The 19,758-nt window shown below is 42.6% G+C and overlaps 1 protein-coding gene across 1 annotated transcript in view; it reads right to left on the bottom strand.

The window, feature by feature from the left end:
• The window catches only part of ARHGEF4 (Rho guanine nucleotide exchange factor 4), a 225,812-nt gene that overhangs the window by 97,151 nt on the left and 108,903 nt on the right, over nt 1–19,758 (bottom strand). The gene's annotated exons all lie outside the window — the stretch shown is intronic.

A 19,758-nucleotide genomic window follows, 5' to 3' on the forward strand; every position in this document is an offset into this window, starting at 1 on the left:
TAAAGAACAAATATGAACGCCTGAATGCTGAGAACAGGCCTCTTTTCTCACCCATTATCCTTCTGATCCTTCTGTACAGAGCAAAGCTGCTCTGCTATGGATGTGTCAATACATCCATTTCCATGACAACAGCCTCGGATGTGCCAAATATAGACATTTGACTTCAACAAACAGAGAAGGAAGAGGCACATGACCAGAGGGTGTTCTGCTGCACTGCATTTAAACCCAGTTCTTTCCTTATGGCCATGTGCAAACAGAGAAGGATTAATGGTGGCCCTTTGAGATACTGGTGCTCTCAGTTGTTGATCATCACATTTCTGCCACCCGTGCTCTCTCCTGCAACTGAGGGAACCAGCTGCCTTGCTTCACCCTAAGTGCTCCACTACAAAGTCAAACAGCTGAGCATTAACTGCTGATAAAGGAGGGTTTAAATTTAGTTTCCCAGCCTCATTTCGAAAGAGCTGAAGTTTATACACTCATTTGATTTCACCAGCTCTGTTTTAAAGGTAGAAGACCCTGGCAGAAGCAAAGAACAAACTTCTTAAGTCACATCAGAAGGACTTGCCAGCATTTTCCTCCTTCTCATAGCCAAGTGAGCTTCACGCAGCAGTAATGCCCTGCAGAGCACCACAAACAGCATCATGCATTGAAGAAACCCCATTAAGACACACAACCTCACCCGAGACCCTTCTCACCAGCTGCTGCCTTAGCATCACACACTGCACGTTATAAGACAAAACACGAGTGCCTTGCTCTTCTTGCTGTACTGCAGGCCCCTAAGTAGTAAATACCACTCTGGCACAACTAGAGCTATACAATGTGTTACTTGCTTGCGCTCTTAACATCAATCCATTTAAAACAGTGAATGGGTATGTATAGCTACTGCTAAACTCTGAAATTCTACTCAGACGCCCCCAGTCACATAGCTCTGAGATCTCAGATCAGTGCTATGCAGGGAGCCAGGAAATCCCAACCTGCAGCAGTCAGAGCCACTTCTATGGCCCTTGTAGGGTACTTGAAGCAATGTTTTTGGTCTATGGCCCAGCTCTGTTTTCCTTTTGATTATCTTACAGACAGTGCTTAGCAACCCACACAAGCTTGTCCCTTGTATTTAGGCTTTGTAGGAGAGGAAAACAGAGCAGGAATGAAGCTAAAGTGCCTGCCTGACACAGAGAGTACACAGAGTCAGTAATTACCAAAACCCCTTTCCCCCCAGCATTCCTATCTGCTTCTAGAGTCTCTTCCAGGAGAGACTTGTCTTGCTACCTCAGGTGCTTTGACAAGAAGCAAGTAGTATGGATCAGTGTTTACAGAAGAAAGCCTTGTTTTAACTGTAATGCTTTAAATTTCATAAGAACAACTGCTAGATCAACACCCTTTGAGCACCACTGGCTGAGTGACAAGGGAAGACATTCACAACCGAGGGATGTTGTGTTTAAATCGGGTTATCCACGGAATTTACTCACAAGTGCTCATTCTGACAAACACACTGGCCTCTCACATAGGTTTCTGGGATTAATAATTGCAGTACTGCAGCAGTGGAACAGTAGGCTGTTGTGTCCAATGTGATAGGTCCCTTCTGTTACTTATTAAGTGCTATAAATAGAGAGGCTGAATGAGTCTCAGTGTATATGGTACAGAAGCCACGTACAAGGCTTGATCAAAGAGCACATAACCTCAGTGCTTTCTAGAGATACTTCAGACAGGTCTTCACCTTTGCATAAACTATTTGTGCAACCAGATCCCTTCCACATGCACGCCAAAGTCTGGCCTGGCATATGCCCGAGGCCACGATATAGCTATTATCTGACATTACTCTCAGAAAAGCAAAGTCAGCACTGATCAGATGTTAACTCTCCCACTTTCCACTGGCATGGTTAGCAAGTACAGAAATGTGCATCAAAAATCCACAAAAAAACCCCACAAAGAAAATACCCCACACGATGCTGTTCATAGCCTAGAAAAATCATACGCTATTTCAGAGCTTTCGGCATCAAATAGGCACATGTCACCAGTGAACCATTAACTACAAAATCTGCTGCAATTAAGCAAGTACAACCTGTCTTGTCTCCACAAAGCTTCCTCTCCAACTATGCGCTCACCTGATCAACAGGAAGCAACTTGTGAGGCCTGCGGTGATCCCACCATCAGTGAACCCTGGTCCTGCTTCACATTTTCAGAAAACATCATCTACCCATCTCCTTTACCAAAGAAGGCACTTGCCAGATAAAGCTTCGGATGTGACAGAAGTTGCTCTGCCGCCCACAGGGAGAAGGATGATCATTAAGGTGGCTGGACTCAGAAAACCCAGCATTATTAAACTTAGCCAGGGTTCAGGTGCCAACCAATGCAAATGAGACTGCGAGGAAAATACGGATATACTGGGGTAGGTCCAGCAAGAGGCCACATATGATTAAGGCATTGGAGCACCTAACACACACAGAGAGGCTGAATGAGCTGGGATTGTTCAGCCTGGAGAAGGCTCAGGGGGATCTTAACAATGTGTACAGATACCTGATGGGAGGGCTTGCAGAAGACAGAACCAGACTCTGCTCCGTGGTGGCTGATAAAAGGACAAGATGTATACAAATTGAAATACAGCAAATTCTATTCCAACATGAAACTTTTTTTACTGTAAGGCTAGTCACAGCCTGAAATAGGTTGCCCACAGAAGTTATGGAATCTCCGTTCCTGGAAATATTCAAAACTCCACTGGCTGCCTGCTCGGGATGACCCTGTTTTGAGTAGAGGGATTGGACTACACAGTCTTCAGAGATGCCTAAATGATTCCAAGAAGAACTACTTTAGAAGCCCTGAAGCAAAACTAGAACCTTCTACAGCAGGCAGAATTTTCAGGAGCAGCCCACTGCAGAGGATGCTTCAGTTCTCTAGGACTCTGGAAGCAAGAGCATGATTGAAGAAAATCAGTATCAATCATACAAGTCAGCCTCCTTGCCAAGTCCAGTGGCACAGGGGGAAGCTTCTATCCTCACTTGCTGCCCGACCAAAGAGAGTCAATGCTCCAGTCAGCACAGTGAAGTCAAGGTACCATTGAAAACCTTTGTCATATGTAACGGCTGGGAACTAACTGGACGAAGTGACTTCTGCTCTGATCTATATACAGTTTGCACTTAGGCAAGACTATTTTTCTCTGAGCACTGAGAACTTGCTGAATTGCCCCATCTTTGCTCAGTATGATGAAGAATTGGGTCACAGTCAGCTGCAAAGTTAAAGCACTGGTGCCACTGCACATCAGTGAATGCCCTAATAGAAGTGTAAACCATAAGAACAGGTGACAAGTCCTCTGACAAGTGGACAGAATGATCCTTCTTTTGCGCTATACTGCCACAAAAAACAGAAGCCATCCTCATTTTTTATTTTTATTGCAAATGGAAAAATTCTTTGCAATCAAGATGCCCTTCTCAAAAATGAAAACTGAGAAATGGACAGGCAGCACCTGGGAGGAAGGCAGAATGCCAGGCTGCGATCCTCATCTTTATTCAGAAAAAACCCTTGTATTTGGTCAAACAATCTTTCAGGAATTGACCCAGCAGTGCTAACACTTATCTACACTTATGATTCCAGAGACATCAAGAATGATTTAGATAAATCAAAACTAATGACCTGGCTATTATTAATTCAGTGGATTTTTAAATAATTCTGTTCAAGTATCAAGTCACAGGCTTGAAAAGCTGTGACATTTCTTTATCTTACCCTTGGGAAGTGTACTGTTTTTCTTCAGAAAGCTAAGTTCTCTAGATCAGAGGAGTTATCTAGAGCAGGCCATCACAAGTGGATGCCTAAAAGATGCATAAGCTGTCCTACATAGAGACTTCCTCCAGTAGCTTAGAAATGATGGTCAGGTGGTGCTTGGGGGCCAAGTGGACATCCCAGCTGTCTAGTGCACGCTCTCATGTGAGCCAGAAGAAGCAGCATGAACACAGGTGAGTATTATGCCACCAACTGTGACCATAGATGTACACAAGAAAGCTTGACCAACCCCCAGAATTTAACCTATGGAGATCACTGACATCAAGCCAGCACAAAATAGGACTGCTGGGCCCTAGATTCACAGTAGTATACAGCTTGTGGTAAAGGGCAGAACTGGGACCAAAAATAACGCAAAATAAATGATTTTGTGCTCTCTAAAAAAAGCTAACAGATCCAATCAACAAGTTTCAGTACAGATGGTTTCTGTATATTTTTAATTCAGGTTTTTAAGGCTGATAAGAATGCCACATTTCAAATTGATCCAAATCCACTGTTTTCAGGGTATTAGCAATGCTATGTTTTCATAATAAACTCTCTTAAAAGGTTTACTGTCAAAGCTTCTTTCAGGCAGGCAGGACAGGTTTATGCCTTGAGCAGGATGTACCATCAGTGAACTGGAGCTGAGGCAGCTCTGCTCAGAGCACCCTCCTGCCAGGGCAATAGGTGAGCTGGCAGGAGCTGAGCCAGCCGAGAAGCTACTCAGTGCTTCAAACAAAAGCCCCAGAACTCACGCTATTTTCTTTTCCAGGTCACTCCGTATTGTCAGAAACTGAGATGCTTTGAATGCGCACACAATAAAATCTGCGCAAGACCCACACGAGCAGTGTTGCCTGTTGTAGGACTACAAACCAAGCCAGGCCTGGAGCTCAGGGTACTTACTTTTGGACCAGATTCCTGCCTTCAGCGTCCTGCTGTGATCTTCCAGTTGCAGATACTTCACAACTGAAACTGAGGTCAGGTGTGAACTCTGCAAGCATGTATTTTTTGGATTAACTCTGAATTGATCACTTCAGCACACAGGGTTGCTGACTAGTGCGATTCTCTCAAGCCTTACAGCCATGTTGCGTCCCAGGCTGCGCGGTGTGATGGAACAGAACAGCAAGTTACCCAGGAGACAGCAATGGAACCCACACAACAGAAGACGCTCCAGCAGCCCTTGGGTTCATCAGCAGATGAGGCTGATGCCTGCTGCATGCTGCACCTTAGTGCTACAGTGGACCCTTCAGTTTTCACACATTTTTAATTCAATAATTACATAGGCAGCTTTTCCTCCTCCAAACTTTTAAGTCTCGATTTTTCTAAAACACACTGCAAGGAATAACCTCAATGACAGCTCCAAGAACAGGGAGCCATGTCCAATTAGTGCATACGTGCTGTTTGCAGTCTTCCTTTTCTTCTTAAAACTGCAGTTTCTAAATGCCAAGTATGTCTTTCTGCACGTGCATCTGAACAGTGATCTTGGTTCATGCTTAGCTGAGGGCTTTTAACACCTGGCACAGGAAGATTTCACTGGCAGAGGGAGAACACAAATAGCTTAATCCTGTGCACTAAACCAGATCATTTGGTATTAACATTGGGCCTCCTAGCACATCTCCATTTTAAGGGCAGACTTAAATAAAAAAGGGCTAATTCAACACTACCTCATGGAAACTATTTCTATTAGCCAAAATTGAAACTCTTGCTACTTCATTCCTACACAGAAATACATCTCTGCCAGCTGTTATGAAAATATATCCAGTCTTATCTCATTTATTCTCAACATGAAACATTACAGTGATGGTTTAGTGGTTTTTTACTCAAAAAAAGAAAAAAAAAAGGCAGAAAAGCTCTTTGTTTTCTTGATGTTCCCGAAACAAAAACTTATTTTTTGAGTTATTTCATAAATACTCACACGTAATTTACTTTCCAATATAACAGGATGATACCAAATATCTTAACAGTACATTTGAAATAGATTTCAGGTGATTATTTAGGCATTTATTAGATCCCCTAACAATGGTTTTGCAAGAAACCTTATCCATCGGTAGATAAACAAATTTAGAGCCCAAATCTAGAAATGTTTTTCTTCAAGAAATCTCACAGACCGTTTTGATAATAAGCATGTGGCATATTCTAAGCTTAACCACTGAATGACTGTATATGTATACACACACACACTCAAACACGAAATAAAAAGAGAATTCAGAGAAAGAAAAGGAAGGACGTTCAAAACAAGTGATAAAGATTTTCTTTCTTCGCATACTCAGTTGCCTTAGACAGATAAATTGCCTCTTGCTATACTACCTACATTATGCGGGGAAGGCACAGAATACAGAAATCTGCCTGCATACAGGGCTGATGTACCAGAGCTTCCAAGAAGGCTCCTTGGGATACAGCAGAACTTGGAAATGGCTCAATTACTCTAGCAAAGCAATTAACTAATCTTTGTACTCCATGGGGGCGGGGGGGCGGGGGGGGGGAAGAGTTACTCGAGCTTTTATGAGCCAAAATCATAGTCCAGGGCATCTCTGGAAAATTAGAAGGCATTGAGAATAAGAATAGCAAAACTCTATACTTGTTTAAGCAAATATAGCCTGAGGTGTATTTGTAGTGACAGCTGCCAACACTTGTATGTCCACACAATGTAATCTAAGACAGCTAGCCAGGTGCAAACTGTGGTCCTGTCAGCTTACGCCCAAGCTAATGTCTTGTTTTCATGTGCATACACACCATTTTTTAAAACAGCTTTGTCTGAATGGCACGACCACCGCGGGCAGTCAGTACCCAGGAAGACAGCTCACCTTCCGACTGCGGTCTTGCAGTCCAGGGCACCCAGCTTGTCTCTAGCACTTTTAAGCTAACTATTGAACTAGTTAGCTGGTTTAATAAACCTCAGACTACAAAGGATTTTGAGATGAGGCAGGATTCTAATTAAAACAGAAACATCCATGGACTCTCAGAAGAAGTCTATATTTCTCTAATCCTTCAAAGGTACTTCTTGCGATTCAGATGAATTAAGAGAACAAGACCTTAATAGGGAATAAGTTGAGTTACAGACAAGCTTAGCAAGTTAAAGGATACATGCCCATGGCAAAGAAAAGGCATTATTATTACCTACATTGTTTAACCTAACTACTAAGCAGTAATAGTGAAGCTTTGTCATGTGTAGGCAACAATTATACACATTCTTCATGACCAGTGGGCACATACACTATTTGCCAGTACATGTTATAACCTGTTTTTTCACTGCTTTTTTTACCTACATGAAGTAGGTCCAGATAACCCAAATGAACAGGCAGATTCAACAACTACGCCAAGCTCTCACATGTCTACCCAAACATAGAGAAAGGGAAGGTCAGGTGGGCTTCATGGTACCACCTCATTCCCCCTTTCATTTACTCTCTTGGACCATGCAAGTTTCCTGCTGCAAGATCTGTGATGCTGGTAGTATCCAAATCAGGTGGCTTAAAGCTGTTTCACTTCCATCTAGAAAAAAACCAGCAGCTGTAGCATGGATACATCTGACAGAAGTGTTGGTCTGAAAGCCTACTTTAAAAGCAACTGCGTCTTTGAGGAAATACAGCCTTAGAAGATGTCATATTCCTCAGCAAAGGGAATAGTAATCACAACCTAAATGTTCTTCATGGGAGTTGTTTTGAAAGCAGAGAAGGAAAAGAATGAAGATGGTGTGCCTGAACAGGGGGTACACCTGGGGAAGTGTCACAGGCACTGCTCCCAAAGACTTACCTTTTCCCCCCCTGCAAACACAGCATCAGCAAAGACGGGAATGTTTCTCTCTTGGTAGGCACAGGTGGTAATCTGTGCCTCCCAGGGACACGATGAGAATAGCATTTACTCAAAACAAAACAAAAAAATCTCAAGGGAAAGTCAACTAACACCACCACCCTCACACATTAAAATGTGATCGAAACTACAGAATAGCTGAACCTACAAAACCTGGTTCTGCTCCAGAGGTACAGAAACATGACTAGACTTTTCTACCTACATTCACACTATTTTCTATTCCTTTTTATGGAAAAGCATGATGATAGAGTGTATGCTGCACCAAAAAATCATTTCTTTAAGTGTACTAAATATGTTAGGTGGCCAAGTTTACAAACACTTAGCATTTACTGAGTCTGCATTCACTAGAAAGAACTCAACCACTATTAATGTAGATACTCTTGCTATTTGCGTATGATGCCAAGTCACAGTTCAGCAACACTCAACACATTATTCAGAAGATGTATTTTCAAATCAGAAATCTTTACTTAAGCTTTAGGGCAGCTCATTAGTTCAGCCAAGAGATGTTAATCTTATAATTCTACCTCAAAAGTTCAGAATCTCCCTTAGGTTTACCTAACTGTATCAGCCACCATTACAAATGAAGCCACATAGAAAAATCAAAGTTAATTTAGCATGGAATGTTCTGGCTTTGTTGTTGTTGTTTGTTTTTTTAAATTAATTAATTGTTCAGAAGATGAGTGGAAGTTACTCTGGCAGGTGACACAGTAAATATATGGGGAGGGGGAAAACACATAGGACATGCTACAATGCAATCAATGAATCTGGCTGGAACATCCTGGTTCACAATTTGCCAAGTCAAGGGTGAAACATAACATCAACATGCTGCAGTGGATGCTTTGAGGCATTAACTTTCCAGTCCCCTAACTCTCCTTTGGAAGCATTCTGAAACACTTTGAACCTTAAATCGATCTCCCGTTGTGTGACCCCTTTAACTCCTGCTGACTATGTGACCCTGGAGAAAGACGGGTCAGTGGAATTATGCACTGCAGTCCATGAACACAGCTGCAGACATCAGTACCAAGCAGGCAGGGCTAGGGGGAGAAAAAGGAAAAAGAAAGAGCTCAAAAGAAAATCTCTCACCAAACAAGAAACATGCAAAGCATTTGCCACAGCTCAATTACTGGCTCCCTCATCAGCCACAATAATGAAATGAATGACTTCAAAAAACTTTCTAAAACATTTGTTGGTTTGGTTGGGTTTTCTTAAGCTCCGAATGAAAAAAATAATAACTCCCCACCCATACTCTACGTTTTCTTGTTTGTTTAAAGGCCATATTCCCAAGGCTAGTAGATGAGCCTATCTGCATATCAGGAGCCACAAAACTGTGCAGAGGTGCACTGAAGTGTAGTGTGTACAATTAAATTGCCACATGTGCACAAAGCACCTCTTTGGGAAACTATGGCAACTGCTAGTCCACCAAGTTGCAATTCCCCTTTGTCCCTACCATTCTTTGCTCTTCTAGTCCTTCCCAACTTGGACAAGCAAAAGAATAAACAGAACTATTAATGAGGTCGGGATTGGACCGGCAACAAAGGAACTGGAAAAGCAAAGAGACCTACTCACAAGCCTGAATCTGGAAATATTCTAAAGGAAATAAACTTTTCAGTGGAGCTGTACAACAGTGATGAATGGGATAAAAGCAGCATGCGCCTGGGATACAAAGTCTTGCCTGGGAAACCGGGCTTGGAGTGCCCACAGTTCCACTGAATCACTTGCTGGGGCAGTGTCACAACTGACCTTTAATTTGGATGCCTCATGTCTTCTTGTCCAGCTGAGATACTCAAGGCCTGATTTTCAGAACTGCTGAGCAACCCCAGCTCCAGGTCATTTTCCTGCTGGAGTACTGCACCAGCTAAACGTTTGGAAATTGTTCATAAGTATTTAAAAGTAGCAAGGCTACTGTCCAAGTATCAAACAATATATACCTCTTTTTCTGTCCTAAATCAAACTCTGAAAGCCTCTCATGCCCTGTGAGGGTTACTGATGCTTATGAAGTCCTCTGGCATCCTCAAATGGAGAGCCTGGTAGAATTGCAAAGCATTCCCTCTTTTCATGTTTATATTTAGCCCCAAGGAGAAGAGTCTCCTCATGTAATGTAATGTATATTGACATTTAGACCAAAATGCCATGGACTGATATGAAAAAACAGTAGAATGTTTCACTTCATACAACTCTGAACTATGTTTTTTGCATAGTTTTTTTCAAATGGCATTTGCACAGAAGTTTGTGGTGTAACAATGGGTCTTTTCTCTTTCAATTCTGTATCACATTTAATTTCCCCCCTTGGCCAATATATTACAAGAAAGTCAACGCCAGAACAAAAGGAATCTTACTTCATTACTGATTGCAGAGGAAGATTATTAACTAAAGACAGTGTTTTCCCCTTGTGAACCTCGAAAAACGCTACCTGTCCTTCCTACACAGGGGATGTCAATCTGTATTTCTGAAATGACCCATTGTCAAATATGTGCACATGTAAACATATGTACACATCAGCCTTTTCACTCTTTTGAAATCTAAATTAAGTAAAAGAGAAACGCAAATGGCTGCATTCCAATCATACTGAAGACCTCTCGCCTCCACTTCTCGGTCACTTAAATCTGGTTTCTTTCTAATCTCTGAAGTCACAGACAGCAACAGACTCAGAATGAAGACCCCTACAGACAAGTTTATGCACACAGTGGGAGAACAAAAGCAAAACTCTGTTTGCCAAGCCCACCTGTCCAGCCTTAAGGCCACTACTGGAAATGCAGAATCCCTTTAAAACAGAGAAAGAGGCTGACTCATCTTCCAGCCCGTTTTTAATGCACCATCTGATAATTCGTAGTGTTTCCACACTGTTTGTACTTTTTTTTCCCCGACTTCTTGTTGTGGAGACGCCCTGCACCTCCAAGGCAAGAACGTTGCCATGCATTCTAGTTACCGCTAATGTAATGCACTGCCAGCTGCTGTTGCTCCTGCTGGTTTGTTTGTTTGTTTACACAGTGTATTAAATTTTACCATTCAAAAATGTAATTTAGCACATGCTTCAAAAAAAATATCCTGCCTTGCTCCTCTGACAGCCAATTGGTCTTGATGGCGAGGAGCAGTTCTACCACGGCTGCCTTAGTTTAATCCAAAGAAGAATACTGATAGAACAGAATCAAAGCAAAACAAATTCTTTCAGAAAATTCATTGCTCTCAAGGTTTAATCCTAATTCTGACCTGAATTTTGTTAGTAATTAGAGGCAAACTGCTCAGATATCTCTTGCACATGATAGGACACTTACCAACTGTAGTATTTCGAGGCACCAGGGAGCCTGAAGTGCAGTGATCTGCTTTTATTATTGCACTGATATATCAATACTGTAAGTATGAAACTTAATTTGGTTTCTCCCTGTCCTCAGTCTGTCTCCATACCATTTTCTATTTCCTCTCACCTCTGCATTTGCTGCTAAATGCACACAGCATCCACAAAATGACACCATGCCTCGCAGCCTTTGGCATAAGAATATTGTGGAAACAAAAGAGCATCTAGAAAAAGAGACTTAGCTTCCAAGTTTTTGCTATCAACATTCCTTTTATATCACTGTACGTCATTTGTATCAACTGACCTGATTAAGCCCAAGAATGCATCCACGGAGGGCAGCTAACAGCAAATCTTTTAAGACAGAGGGGACTGAACTACCACTACTGCCCCATGTGCAACTCTTTTAAGTAACACTTTGGAGAGGATCCTGTGCCAGGGCTACTTTATGACAATGTCAGAGCTGTGCTGGGGATTATTTACGTTCCCAGTTACAGGAGAAAACAAGCCGGCAGATGCTACTGAGATGCAGCACTGCATCCCCTTGCATTTGCAGGCCAGATCTTTCCCCAAAATGGAGTGCCAATGGCCCAATCACACCCTGAGCCTTTTTTCCTGGCCCTGGACTCTCAGGACACACTGGACATGTTCGGCGCTTCTTGTCCACCTGGACAGTCTGGTGTGTGGGTTGGCAGGTCAGACAGGCTGCCCACCCTGCTGCAGTCCTTCCCCATACGATAGTGCAGTTGCTCTCACTTCAGCAGAGAACTCCAGAGCATTGGAGATTTTATTAAACAGCCTCAAATCTACAGTAGTACACGGAATTACAAGAACTTTCAATAATTAAAAGTATATGAGACTAAAGCAGATTACGCAGAACTACACCTAAAATTGTTCCGAAGCCTTGCCTCTAGCTGGTAGTACTTTTTACTGAGGAAATGGCAGTCACTGGTGGCCTTGAAGGCACTTGTCTGAATTTATCTAAGAGAGGAACTAATTTGTGGCAGCTCTACTAAAAATCTCTCGTAACAGCAACAGTCAAGAAACAACCTAAACAGCTAAGCCATCACTTATTAACACAATTGCCAGGGTCCTTTGCTAGTATCAGTTAGGAATGAGAAAGCTTCTTTCCCATGCTTGCAGTTCAAACATCCAAACCCTAAATAGGCACATCAGTGATTAAAAACTAGGATGCCAGATCCAGGCTATATGAACACGCCTCAAAAATCTCTGGTTTAAAAAGAAATTAAACCAAGGATGGGAAAACAGAAACCAAACTTGGGCAGCTGGCTCAGGGAACTGCCTTTCCCCATTTCAGTACACAGCAGTGCAAACCTACCCAGCGCTCATCTGCTGCACAGCACCTCACTTGGACATTTTCTAAAGGCAGCAATATGCTACACTGGAATTTACATGAGAAATGTCAGCTCTGATGTCGGGCTCTATATAAATAAGCTGAAAGAAGAAATGCTGTTCCAAAAGGAAAGGGCAGCTTTAATCAAGTAGAAGCCTAAGCACTGTTTCCAAAGCCATCAAGAATCTGTTTCACACGTTCTGACTTAAGTAGTATATTAAGGGTCTATGTAATTTTGTTTTAGCTGGAAGTCTGCAGAGGGTACAACTAGCAAACACTGAATGCCATGGTTATTTCTCATAACTAAGAGACCGCATTTCCAAATTACATACTTTTTCTAGAAGGTTTGATTTGGTTTCTCAAGGTCAGTGCAATATCACAGAGCAGTTTTTAGGGGAGGAAAAAAAAAAAAAAAAAAAAGTCCCTTACCTGTGGCAGAGTGAAGACTCTCCAAGCTCCAGTATCTGGACAGGACGCCTCTCATCCCACCACCACCGCACACCACCCCGCTGCTGTCTGAGTCCGAACCCGGCGAGAGCCCGGAGCTCCCACTGCTACTGCAGTTTTCTCCACTGTGTGCCCCACTGGACTCACTGGGGCACTGCTGGGTCCTCATGCAGGCGGGTGGGAGGGAGAGCCAGGGGCTCTGCTGGGCTGCGGGAGGAATCGGGCAGAGCTGCTCGCAGGGCAGCGGTACCTGGCGGTGCTGTCTGAGCACTGAGCTGGATTCCAACCCTCCTCTCTGCTTCTCTCGATGCATCCTGACATCATAGGGGTCCTCTAAGGAGGCTCCCTCTGTGGCAGCTCAGCTGCTCTCAGCTGCAGCTTCTAGCAGCTGATTTTTATTAAAGCCGATTTCAAGGCATTAAAAAAGCAAGGGTGAGACAGAGATCTTTCCTCCTAATTTAGCAGAACTGTCAGATTAAAAATAAATACGGGGGAATAATAGAATTTCATGCATTTTAAAAATGCCCAAGTGAGAGAGACCTTGTGTTATCTGCTTCCCTTGAGAACTCAGAAAGGACTTAACACATAAACTAATCATGTTAAGAACTGGCGGTGGCTGCTGCTATTAAAAAACTATTTTTGTAAGTCCTCAGAAAAAGAATTCAAACCAAAATCCAAGCCAGAAAAGCACAGACTGATATTTGGGGAGGCTGCAGCTGGGAGCTTTGAAAAGTCATTTAGCATCCACTCCAAGAGTGTAGACCTGGGACGGTCCCTATTTCAGCGTGTGATCTTTGCAAGATACCTCAGTCCCAAGTGAAACAGCATCACTAACTGCTTTTTAATTCAGAAGTTTTATATTCTCATTACCTGACATGTGATTCAGTGTGCCTCTATAAAAAGAATCCTGAAAGAATACTAGTTTCCTGAGAATGCAGAAATACTTGTACTGTTTAACACCACCTTTGGGACATCACAGGGGTTTTATGATACAGGACATTTCTGGACTGCCACTTTGCTAAAACACCTGCCCTACAATGGCAGATTTGTCAAACTACCAAAATAATTTAAGAGTAGTCACATGGTTTGTACCACGTGCAGCAGAAAACATTATAAAACTTCTTAACTAGCTACCAGAATAAGTGTAAAACCAGAACTAGATTGCCTCAGTGTGAGATTATCCACATCAGCTCAAATTTAGCCAGGTGAGACTCTGTAACTTGGGGTTCAGACTGAAGTAAACAAGGAGCTCAGGTCCACCAGCACAGCTGGGAAAGCAACAGCCACCCATAGATGGGACACAAAGGAACATGCTGGGAAATACCAAACTGCTCCTGCCATTTAGACACTGATTGCATGTTTAGGCACCCAAACCCAAAACTAGGAGTCTAATTTCACAGAAGAATCAAAAAATGCTTGGTTTACTATTTCTGTGTAAGGTAATTCTGTCCAAAGTAAATAAAGCCACATTATTATATGGCCATCACAGCCTGTTCTGACAGAGATCCTTTTGACTCTGCCTCACCATCTGTGCACAAGCAGGGTTATTTTATTTCAGTAAGACTTCTATTTTACTGCGTATTTCCTAAAACAACAACAAAAAAAACCCCTTTGCCCTCTATCACTGCAGGTTACTACAAAGCATCCAACAATGCTGAACCAGCTTTTGAGTCCTTAAGCATTCCAGCTATTCTTTACAGGAGAGGTCTCCGCAGTAGTAGCAAAAATAACGTTTCTACAATGGCCTGTAAGATGAATGCAGCTGTTCCGTGGATGTGGAGCACGGGGCATTGAGAAGAGGAAAGGACAGTACAGCTCTTCAGACACAAAAGGTGCTAAGGAGAGGCTACAATTCATTCCTAATTATCCTACACCTGCTCCTCAGAATCCAAGCTTGGCACATGAGAAGGAAACTCCACATCCCTGTATCTCTCCTTGACTGAACGACTAAACCCGACATTATTTACAGAGCCTCTGTAGCAACTGCCCTTGCCTGGGAGATCTCTGCCCTCAACCTGCTCAAATCACCCCACCTGTTCCTCCGCTAACCCTCCCACTGTCTGGACTCTCTGCTCTTGGCAAACACCAAAAGATGTTTATTCAGTGCCGGAGACAATAGCACTGCAATCCTAGCTGGAGGTGCCACAGGGGTATGCAGATTATATGTATGTACTGGATAGGCAGTTTCTAATAGAAAGAGAGGAAAAATATTAAAAGGCCAGGTTGCAGAAAGTACAATATTATATCAGAGTTCAAAACTGCAACCCATTACAGAGGGCTTCCATGTGACCACAGATTTGTTGTTGTTGTTAAATCTACATAAAGATTTTCTTCTGTGACGCTAGAGAGAGAAGTTACCTAAGTTGCTGTAGCAGCAACTGACTCCAACTAGAGATTAAGGATCACACTGTGCAGGCTGATCGAGGTAGTCAGGCTAGCCTGAGCCTTGGACAGCCTGATCCTAAATATCTGCCCTATTTTTTAGTCTCTACTGGGTTCTCCTGTAGTCCTTAGCTTTGAATGGCAATTGCCAGAATCATTCAGAGTCTCTTTTTCACTCTTTGTCCTATGGAAAGTTTTTATTGGTATGCTAAATCTTTCACTCTGGTAGCCAATACATACAATCCCACTCAACCTACTAAGACAAATTTTCAGGAACTCAGCCATCACTTGGCCCAGCTTTTAGGGCTGGATGAAAACCTCTGAGTGAGCACGTTATCAGAGACCTCACAGAATGCAAATATTTGTGTCTGTGGTTAAACAGGATTGAGATTGACATAGTGAGTCTAATCTTTCTGTGATTCAGAGATAAAGTGAAAAATACAGTAGGCAACACAAGTGCTTTTTAGCCACTTAAATTCAATGTATTTCTATGGGTTAATGAGGATGGAATGGACATTTCATGCTACAGCTACAATGATACACTTCTGAGGACTTGTGTACCACATTTTTCTGCGTCCCTTCAAGAACTCAAATGACAAAAATGGAATAAATATCTCAGCTTGTTATTTTACTGAACTACAGGACTGCTAAATATTTACAGGACATAATGAAGTCCTGTTATTAAGCTAATATTTTCCCTCTTGAATAGATTTCTCCAGTGGCTGTCAAACATCTTCACATTAACTGTTGCCAAGTGTGAGCTTAACAGGCCATCTATAGCTGGGAAAAGAAGATGAAAGTTGGCCACATGATGTTGAATAAACAAACAGTCCCTTCGCCTCTGAGAAATACTTTCCGCTGTAGCAGTGAGGCCAGAGGATAGTTCAGTATCACTCTGGTCACTGTTTTCCAGACTATCCACAAAGATTCAGATTTTGAGAACTTGGCTGGCCTATTCTTATTGCTTACACAAGATTTCCAAGGCCACTGGTATGTTCATCACTGGTACCCACCAGTCAGAATGAATTCATGCCTCGTTGGTTGGCATAACCAACACCAGCACTGCGCTGGAGCTCCTGGGTATCTCTCGTAGATATCTGATAGCAGGAAATTTAAATATCTTGGGCTCTTTAAATCTGACAAGACACAGGAAAAACCACCAAAAAGATTCAATCTGCATTTAAATAATGATTTTAAGTAATACAGGTTTAAGATCTGTTATAGCACAGCTACAAGCCTGATCTTGTAATGCACTAGTTAGAAGTTTCTCTCTCTATGAGGGTATGACAAACCCTGAAGGTTTATGGTCATACATGTGATCCTATCCAAAAGTTTCACATGTTCTCTGAGATGCAGCACAGTGGGAGAAACACCTGGGAAAAGGTAACGAGGGCAGGCACAAGAATAGAAAAGTCTCTAGCTGAGAAGCACAGAAAGCAGTGACAATTACCCATGTCTGCCTGTCGCTGTGTCACCTTGTGATTTTCTCCTGAAAAGTCCCAATGGAAAAGCTCAGAGATGGCAGCACCTCCCCAGAGAGTTCCCTCTGCTCTAGACCTGTGGGCTAGTAGCTCCCACACCCAGAACTGCTCACCTCCCAGCTTCAGCCCAGTCACAGCTACATTCTCACAGCTGCCTTCACTGTCCATCAAACAGCTTCCCAGTGACATTCTTGATTTTATGCAGTGTCTTCAGGTCACAAACAAACAGATATCAGACTCAGGAGAGGGATGGGGAAGAAAAAGATGAGTAAGACAACCCAAAGACAAACATGCTGGTCCAGTGCTTTAACCCAAAGCCTTGTTATCCTACCACTGTTCTCACTAGTACATTTTAGGCCATTCCCTCTTACCCCTTTCCTGGGGTGATTCCCAGGTCAAATAGTCTCTCAAGAACTTCAGAGTCTGCCAAAAAGCAGAACAGCATTCCCATATCTACATTAGGAAGCGGCTTGTTTCCTACGTTGGTCTTTCACTCTAGCTCAGCCTATCCAAACACTGCAGTAAACCAGGCAGTAAGGACAGATACATACTGCAAGGTACCAATGAAGATACGGGCATAACAAGACATATAAAAGGGAAAGACACTTGATGTTCATCAATACTACCTGCCAAAAAGTGTGTGGCAGCCAAGGAGGTCTTTCCAAAATGTTCAGACATTCCTGATGTTTGAAGAGGACAATTAACTTTGCTAACCTCAGGGGTGCGTGTGTGCACACACGTGTTGGTGGGGGTATCCAGCCTATATACTTCTCTGAAAAGGCTCGAGACTCATTCAGTCTTCACTGAATACAGAGATCAGCACCACCTCAGCTGTTCTTTATTTCGTAGATGTTAGAGCCATCTACTGGTTCCTTACAGTTTTCTCAAGTGGTGGCTCTGGACAGAGGAGGTGACAGCAGGGCAGTCTGCAAAACTTGACCAGTGACCAAGAGCACCACCATACACCTGATCCCAACTGCTGGGATACCCAAATGACACATTTGAACCTGCCTCATGTCTCCCAGCATGACATAAAGGCATAAAAAACAATGTCTCAGTGTCCTAGTGACAGTGACTGGTCAGAGAAAGCCAATGAGCACAGCAGATACAGCATTAATATTAAGCTCTTCTCCAGCACTCGTGGTATGTTCTAGTCAGGAACACGCAGCCTCACTCAAAATAGTAGGTTTGTGCCCAGGTAAGCTCTTGTCCTCAGGTAGTGGGTAAGTAGCTGTGTAGGGCACCTTTTGGGCTGGGATCATAACAACCATCTTGTCATACCCAAAGAACTAGCACGGGCTCCAAAATACAGTCACGGCAGCATTCTCTGCATAAGGTGGCCAGCGCAGACTTTGGGAGTGAGAATTTTATCCATATTTTCAACATGGAATGATACAGTACTGATGCACAGTACTTTCACATCCAATGTCTTTTATGGCTAAAGCATACGCTAGGATTATTAATCCAAGTAGTTGCAGCTTTAGAGTTAGGAACCTCAAAATTAAATTGATTCATCGTTTAATTCTATGTTTATTTTAAACAACGTACAGCTCTGTCAAAAGCAACAGGTATCACAACAAAGCTGTGCCAGAGTCAAAGAGAACATTCTGCTGCACTACTGCTGCCTCAAGGACATTCCCAATTCTAAAACTGATCCAACAGCTTAAGAGTATTGCTTCAGTAATTTGCAGTCTTCTTCCCAGCTACACCCTACTACAGGAAGGACACGTGCACACACACATCATCCCCAAATGCTTCACACAAAGGCCACAAGCAGCAGCTAACAGGGATGGCTGTGGCAGTGGCATTACAGCTCTTCCTCTGTTCATCAGGTTTTTTCCCCCTCAACTAGCATAGTTTTTGGTAGTAGAAAAAGGGTTCTGCTGCACTTCTTTTGTTTTGCTACATTTACACAGAAATTCTAGAGGTTGGGGCTTAGGTCATAGTTTCAAATTCACTTGTATCCACATCAGGAATACTGTGTGAATCACAGATGATTCTGGTTTCATGCCCCATTTCTAGATAGCAGATAAACACCTACAGCGCTACCAGCTGGTCAATCTACATTTACTCTCCCTATTTACCCTCCAAAATTCATTTCTATTTTTTAACTCCCTAAGGTCCCAATTGGGAACTATCACAAAATTTGTATCAGCTGTGACTCAGAATTTACTCCTATGACAATGGCACTTGGGGATTTCAGCTAATGGCAGAGATGCATAAACAACTTGACAATGATGGGTTTCCACCTGGGATTTCCAAGGAGTAAAGCTGCAGTTTTTTTAATTCAGCCAGGGAGCTGGTCCTAAGTGTTAGGACAACACCAGATGCTTGTGACAGCAAGTGATCAAAGCCTTCAGTGCTGAGAGAGCAGAGGTAGGGCTCTTGACACCATGATAATAAATAGTTTGTTTTCTTATTTTCAGATGAAACCTCATGACTCTGTGCATAAGTTGTATAAAGTGTCAGAAAGTAAACCAGTTTTGCTTGACAAAATATTATGACCATTCAACTCTGATGTAATTAGCAAAATGTTATGGTCCCTTAACTAGGTAATTCCAGCAGCATTTAATCAATGTTACAAAGAAACTTTCTGAGGCAGAAATGGCAGCTTACCCCCCAACGGTGTTTGGCTTTTCCCATCTAGATTCCTAACTACCAAACAAGTCTTCTGTAGTCCGCTTTTCTTATCCCACCCCAAAGTGCTCTGATAGAGATATCTGCAGCGTTTGGGCAGGCACTGTCAGATGGAGAATTAAAAAACCTGGCAAAGATACGCCTCACTGTTTAATCATCTGTGCGACTTACATTTTAATTCTGAGAAAGTGTCAGTCATTGGAAATGAAGCAGACATGGTACTTCATGCACACTCCTAATGAAAATACAGCATACTTGTTCTTTAAGATGATTTATTTTCAGTACAGGAAACTTCCTCTCATTTAGTTGCTTTAGTGCCTAATTAGCAACTTGAGAGGAAACTCATCATACCTGCCATAGCGCTCTCCAGCAAACACAAGGCAGAGAGTCTGTTTCATCTGCAGAAGCCTAAATCAAGAGTGTGATATACATATGACATCATCCTAGGTGAGCCAGAGTTCTTGTGAGACAACATTTCTACATCAAGCACACTATCATTGCCACTAGTGATCTTCCCTAAAAAGCTGACCACTGCTTTTAAACAGAACCCTGGTTATTTACTCAGGGAGAAAACTCACCAGAATATGAAAAGCACATGAAAGAATTAACGCTAA

The sequence above is a fragment of the Caloenas nicobarica genome, chromosome 8 (assembly GCF_036013445.1).
Source record: "Caloenas nicobarica isolate bCalNic1 chromosome 8, bCalNic1.hap1, whole genome shotgun sequence".
Classification (NCBI taxonomy): Eukaryota; Metazoa; Chordata; class Aves; order Columbiformes; family Columbidae; genus Caloenas; species Caloenas nicobarica.